Genomic DNA, 7350 nt, shown 5'->3' on the forward strand with positions numbered 1-7350 from the left:
GTTAGACATAAATCCAGTTTTATTGATAATGATGTTCAGTGTGACCAGATTAATCAATCCAACCAAAAGGCAGAGATTATCAGACTTGATTAAAAAGGAAAAATCCAACTATTTGATATCTATAGGACATACACTTCAGGTTCAAAGACACAAATAGGTTGAAAGTAAATGGATGGAAAAAATGCATAAGGCAAATGGAAGCAATAAGAAAGCTGGAGTGATTATAGTAATAGCAGACAAAATAGACTTTACAATAAAATTAAAATGTTGCTAGGGGTCGCACAGAGTCGGACACAACTGAAGCGACTTAGCAGCAGCAGGAATAATAAAGAGCATTTTACCATGATAAAAGGGTCAATTCATCAGTAACAGTAATAATTATAAATATGTGTGCATCTAATATCCATGCTCCAGGGCTTCCCTTGTGGCTCAGACAGTAAAGAATCTGCCTGCAGTGAGGAGGACCTGGGTTTGATCCCTGAGTTGGAAAGATCCCCTGGAGAAGGGAACAGCTACCCATTCCAGTATTCTGGCCTGGAGAATCCCATGGACAGAGGAGCCTAGGGGGCTATAGTTCACGGGTTGCAAAGAATCGGACACAGCTGAGTGACTTTCACTTTTGTGCATTTCATAACAGAATCCCCAAAACACATGAAGTCAAAACTGACAGAACTGAACAGAAAATAGACAATTTAACAGTTATAGTTTGTTACTTCATACTCTGCTTTTAACAATGGCTAGAACATCTTTACAAAAGATCAGCACAGAAATAGAAAACTTGAACAACACTAGAAATCAACCTGACCTAAAAGACTCTTTAGAATCTTTGACTCATCGCAACAAGATACCCAGTCTTATTAAGTGCACATAGAACATTCTCCAGATTATGTCACATACTCCAAACAAACCTCAGTAAATTAAAGAGATTGAAAACATGCGCAGTAATTCTTCAAATGCAGTGGGAGGGAGAAACAGAAAAAGAGAAGTTCAAAAACAGACACCAAGTTGGAAATTAAAAGTGAAATAATATCCTCTAAATTACCAGTGACTCAAGAAGAATCGCAAGGGAATTAGAAAATACTTTGAGATGAACATCAATAAAAACACACTGTAGCAAAACTTATGGGAGACAGCAATGCTTAGAGGAAAACTTGTAGCTCTAAACACTTATGTGAAAAGAAAAAAGGGATCACAATTTAGGAACCTAGCATTGCACCTTAATATGCTGGATAAAGAGATTGAGGTGCGTCTAATGAAAGAAGAAGAAAGAAAACAATAAAGATTCAAGTAGAAATTATTAAAACAGAGAATGAAGAAAAGAACCACCAGTAGCTGATACTTTTAAAAAGCCAACAAAATCGACAACTGAAGAGTCAACAAAATTTAACTGGACTGGCCTAGAGAAAACAAGGTGGTTCAAATTACTGACATCAAAAATTAAACAGGAGGCATTAATACTGACCATACAGAAAGTTAAAGCATCATAAGGAAAGTCATTGTATGCCAGCAAGTCAGATGGCATGAGTAAAATGCACACACTTCTAGAAAGACACAAGCTACAACGTGAATCAGTTAGAAGTAGAAATCTGAATAGACTTATAACAAGTGAAGAGATTTATTAGGCTTATTGTTATAAGTTTTAATAAGGTATTCAACTTTAGAATATTTGTAACCAGGAGCCGAAAGACTTCAAGAACTCTGTCTCTCTTTTACACCAAGAGCAATCTTAGCTTTAAACTTTGTAATTGTTAAGACCTCAGAATCCTCTATTGCGTTTTAATAAAGAAGCTGTCATTGAATTGTGTCTCTCTCTGAAATACTAACAGAAAAATCAGAATTGGTTTACACTAGTATGCTATCTGATGAGCCAGAATGAAAGCTGGGAAATATTCTGGTAAGTTAGGAATCAGGTAATTATATACTTTAACCAAAGGAGTAATGATATTACAGGTGGGACTTAAAAGCATCAGTTCTCACTTTAAGTAAGGTAATTAAAAAAAAAAAAAAAAACAGTGGTGTTGGGAATTCCCTGGCGGTAAAATTGTTGGGACTCTTCATTCTCACTGCTAAGGGCCCAGATTCAATACCTGGTCAAGGAACTAATATTCCACAACCCATGTAGCATGGCTAAAAAATAAAATAGAAAACATTTTCTAAACAATGGTGTCTGAAAACAAGCGGGGAAAATGGGAGTGACTGGTCCATGACATGGCACCTACCTACCTTTCTTTAGTTAGCAAGTAGCAAATTGATCACACTGCAAACTCTAATGGGCCAGACTCCGCATGTTAGAGAAAGTTAGCTTTGCTTGAATATTTGAGCCCAATCAATACAGGAGGAAGGAAGCAGAGTGGAAAGTCCTGGGTGGGAATTGTGGTGTCACGACAGGGGTAACAACTTTAATATACTGAGCCCCAGACTCCCTGTAATTGTAGTAGTAGCCAAAGCAAGGTGTAGTAATAGCCACTGGACGTTTACTCTGTGCCAGGCACTGTGCTGAGAACTTCACACACAGTAACTCAGAAGAGATACATCATTCTACTTGGAAGATGGGAAAGCAGGTTGCTGCTGCTGCTAAGTCACTTCAGTCGTGTCTGACTCTGTGTGACCCCATAGATGGCAGCCCACCAGGCTCTGCCGTCCCTGGGATTCTCCAGGCAAGAACACTGGAGTGGGTTGCCATTTCCTTCTCCAGTGCATGAAAGTAAAAAGTGAAAGGGAAGTTGCTCAGTCGTGTCCAACTCTTAGCCACCCCATGGACTGCAGCCTACCAGGCTCCTCTGTCCATGGGATTTTCCAGGCAAGAGTACTGGAGTGGGGAGCCATTGCCTTCTCCAGGGAAAGCAGGTTAAGTAGTTAAGTAGCACATATAACTTACCCAAGGTCACAGATAGCCAGTCTCCTATTGCATGTACACTCACTCTAAAGCTTAGGTTCTTTAATGCTACCCTTCACTCAGAAATGAGAGACTCAGGAATTCCCTGGTGGCCCAGCGGATAACAGTCCACCTGCCACTTCCGAGGACATGGGTTCTGTCCCCGACCAGGGATGTTCCACTTGCTGCAGAGCAACTAAGCCTGTGCCTCACAACTGCTGAGCCCTAGAGCCCATGCTCCCTAACACAGGAAGCCACCCCAGTGAGAAGCCCACTCACGGCAATGAAGAGTAGCCCCTGCTCACCACAGCTAGAGAAAGGCTGCACACAGCAATGAAGGGCCAGCGCAGCCCAAAAAATAAAAGAAATGAGAAACTCAGATGCTCGGCAGAGCCAGGAAATGATGTGAGTGAGCAGTGACTGTGGGTGCAAAGCACTAGGAGGATGGGGCCTGCAGAGGAGAGACCATCTCGTGCATGTTCCTTAGAAAGGCTTTGTTCTAATTTGCTTTGTTTTATTCTTTTTTCACTTTAAAAACATTTACTCACCAAGGACAAATTCAGCAGTCTGCCAGTTGACAGCCTCCCAGTGAGTGGATGAACGTCAAGGGCTTTGTGAAAAGTCTGACCCAGAAAACCAGCCTTTTTAATTTTTTTTTTCCTTCTGAGGAATAAGTGGATCCTTTCCAATTAGCACTTTGCATCATCTATGGACAAGGAAGTGGGTGATAAAGCTCACAGAGCACACAGTCCTCTGCTCACACTTTCCCACTTCCAGATGCCTCCTGCAAAAAACAAATAACCACATTCAAGAATCCACTTTAACTGGTGGGATGTCAGCCTTCCAAGCCTATGCAATAAGACTGTAAAATTCAAGAATACAGAGGTGGTCCCCTCAGTTTCCCCCTTTTAACCAGCCAGGAGCTTCTGAAGCAGCTGGTCCTTAATCAAGCCTCACTAAATGTAACAGAATGAGCAGAGCAGGAAAGGCTGAAGGGACTATGTTTCCTCATAAGCATACACTAATAAGCCCTAACTATGCTTGGAGAAGGCAATGGCAACCCACTCCAGTACTCTTGCCTGGAAATTCCCTTGGATGGAAGAGCCTGGTAGGCTGCTGTCCATGGGGTCGCCAAGAGTCAGGCATGACTGAGCGACTTCACATTCACTTTTCACTTTCATGCATTGGAGAAGGAAATGGCAACCCACTCCAGTGTTCTTGCCTGGAGAATCCCAGGGATGGGGGAGCCTGGTGGGCTGCCGTCTATGGGGTTGCACAGAGTTGGACATGACTGAAGCGACTTAGCAGTAGTAGTATGCCCTGTACTTACCTTCATAAGCAACTCCATGCCTACTCGTCCCCTTGGTTACTTGTCCTTCTCACAGGGGACAGTGAGGAGGACTAGCTATAAACCTAAGCTTTACAAACCAAGGTTTCATTTCCGACTCTCCTTTTAAAGGCTACCTGTGTACAAGTCATTCCATTTGTGAGAACTTTGGCTTCCTTAACTGCTAAAGGAATGGTGCCCGTTCAAGATTTGCTGTAAAGTTTAAATGAGTTGATGCCTGGGACATGTTCATTGTTCAGTAAATGGTTCTTGTTATGACTTTCTCCAACTTTCAATCTGTCCAACGTTGGACACCCAGCTCCAATGTTATATTCCCCATCAAGTCTTTTCTATTTTTTTCATTTATTTCATTGAGGTATAATTGATTTACAATGTTGTGTTAATTTCTGCTATACACTGATGCAGATATATATGTGTGTGTGTATATATACATATACTCTTTTCCATTATGGTTTATTACAGGATAGCAAATATAGTTCCATGTGCTATACAGTAGGACCTTGTTCTTTATCCTCCTCCATCAAATCTTAAATGATCTCAATAGACAGAAGACTTCTTTGATTTTCCTGTGTCTATAAGTCCCATATTTTTCTTTGTTACAACATGTGTTTCAATAGGTAAGATAGTTATATAACTTCAATCTAATGAAAATAGTTGTACAATTTCTTTTTTTTTTCTATTTTAAGTTATGATGTTCTAAAGGTAAAAGCCATGTCTTGTTCATAGTATAGTATAGTATCTTGCTGATAGAAATCACTCAGAAACATTCACTGAATAAATTCAACACTCTTTCTAGCCTTTGACTGAAGTATATCTTATAAAACATTAAATTGCATGAGTTGAAATCGTACATGATGATGACAGGATGCAAAATGAACGTATCCTTGTAAACCACCACTCAGGTTTAATAACAGATGTTACTAGCAGATCTCTAGCACCCTGGAGGCCACCTGTTGAACCTTGCCAGTCATAGCTGCCTCCTCCCACACTGATGACCACTCTCCTGGCAATTAACACCCTGTAGTATTTTAGCTTTGTCTGTGATTTAAATGTATGCATCTATTTATGTAGAATCCATATGCATAGATAAGAGTGTTTTTGTTTTGTTTTGTTTGTTTTCTGATCAACAGCACTAGCATAACAGGGGCTAAAGCACTGCTTACCAGTTTTAAAACCCCTTTTAATTCGAAAGCACAAGCCCCTCAGTGATGACAGGCACCACTCCAGTAAAACAGCATCTCTACATTTTCACAGTCTCCCGCTTCCCACTGACAGTTTATAACCCTCAAGAAGCAACTTCTATTTTCCAGTGGAGATGACTGAGGCTCACTTTGCAAGGTGCTCTATGGAACAAGGGTGAGAAGTCCATGTCCTCAGAGAGCTGAAAGCCTTCAACGTCTTAAATTCCTTGGGAACCAAAACAACTGGAAAATTTAATAAAGGACAAATATGAGGCTTGTACCTTGGGTTTTAGAGGAGACAAGATCTTGCAATGGATGCAGGAAGCAAGAAAGTTTGTCTCTAAAACATTTCAACTGTGCTTGCACCAGTTAGAGATTAGGGAACCTACCCTGTCTATCTTTGGGGAAGTAAGTATCTGATGAGTTAGCCCACTGGTCTGGCATATTTCCCATGCCTTTTGTTTTGATTACATGTAGAGTCTGCCCCTCCTACCCATCTTGTTGTGGTTGCTTCATTTTGTTTTTAGTTATAGAAGACCTTTTCTGAGAAGTTTCAGCCTTCTTCATAGGTGGTTGTTCTGCATGTATTGTGGTTTGGGTGTGCTCATGAGAGGGAATGAGTTTTGGGGCAGAGGGATCTTGGTTATCCTTCAGTGCCTTTGGTTTTCATTGAGAATAGCCCAGCTGAGTACCTGAGTCAGAACTTGCAGTCTTGAGTTGGAGCCAAGAGAGTTTGTGAGGATGGGAAGAATGAGAACGTAGAAGGTATAAAGAAAGCATCCTTTCATTTACTTATTTATTCATTAACTCAGAAGATTCCCAAACTCCACTCGGCACACAGTCTAGTGGTTTGGAAAGACAGATAAAAATGACAATGATTATGTACCAGATTTTTATTTGGGTAAAGCATAGGTAGTTCCTGAGATAAAAAGAAGAAGAAGAAAGAAGAAGACAAGAGATTATTTTCATTATTTTAGTTTTAATTTACCGTTCACATTAGATGCTGAGAAAACTCAGGTTTATGAATCTTCCGTCCTTTCCTGAGTGGCAATATGGTTTCCTTGGGAAGATGGCATTTGAGCAAGATCTTGAAGAATGAGTTAGGGTGTAGCAAAGACGCTAGGCTCCTTCTCTGAACGCTGAGGATGTGCTGTGAGGTGTTAGGGTGTAGCAGTCATTGCTAGTGTTCCACCGTGTGTAACAAGCATGAAAACGGAAAGGGTCACCATTATTCAGTTCTAATCGTGATTGCCAGACATGTTACCTTAGAGAGTTAGTTCTAATAGCTACAGAAATCAATGGGAGACCATGCTTTGCTGTGAGTCTTTCAGACAGAGCTGCTACTAATCGCTCTGTAACTATGGGTCTGACTGTGTTATCAGCCTTGCTTCACAAGTGAGCCTGTTCTGGTGTAATTCTCCTTTTAATAGCTGTTCGTACAGAACAGCAGGGTCACAATGGCCCTTGGAGACAACTTGTCCAGACTTTTATCACTGGAGCCCTTTCTCCAGACACAATTCTCTTCAATGTTGTAAATAAATCAAAGAGGAGTGTTCAGCATAAGGAGCCCTTGTGTGTGGCCTGGTCTGTTTAACCACTGCTCAGACTCAGAGCTCCACTGACCCTGGAGGAGGCTTCAAGGGTGCCCTGTCACCTGAGAGAAATTGGTCATTGTCTTTTCTAACACCTTTGTTCTTACAGGTGAGGAAATTGATATCCAGCGAAGTTAAGTGATGACTCCAAGTTATACAGCAAGGAGATGTCATAGCGACCACAAATTCTTGTTGCCTTTCACTCGAACATAGTTAATCTACCAAGTCTTTTTAGTAACAAATAGCCAGAGTTGGATACAAAGTGTAGAGTAAGATTTTGGCCACATAGAATAAAACTCATTTAATCTTTTCATTTTTTGGAACTTCCCTGGAAGTCCAGTGGTTAAGAAGCTG

This window comes from Ovis canadensis, chromosome 19, assembly GCF_042477335.2.
Source record: "Ovis canadensis isolate MfBH-ARS-UI-01 breed Bighorn chromosome 19, ARS-UI_OviCan_v2, whole genome shotgun sequence".
Classification (NCBI taxonomy): Eukaryota; Metazoa; Chordata; class Mammalia; order Artiodactyla; family Bovidae; genus Ovis; species Ovis canadensis.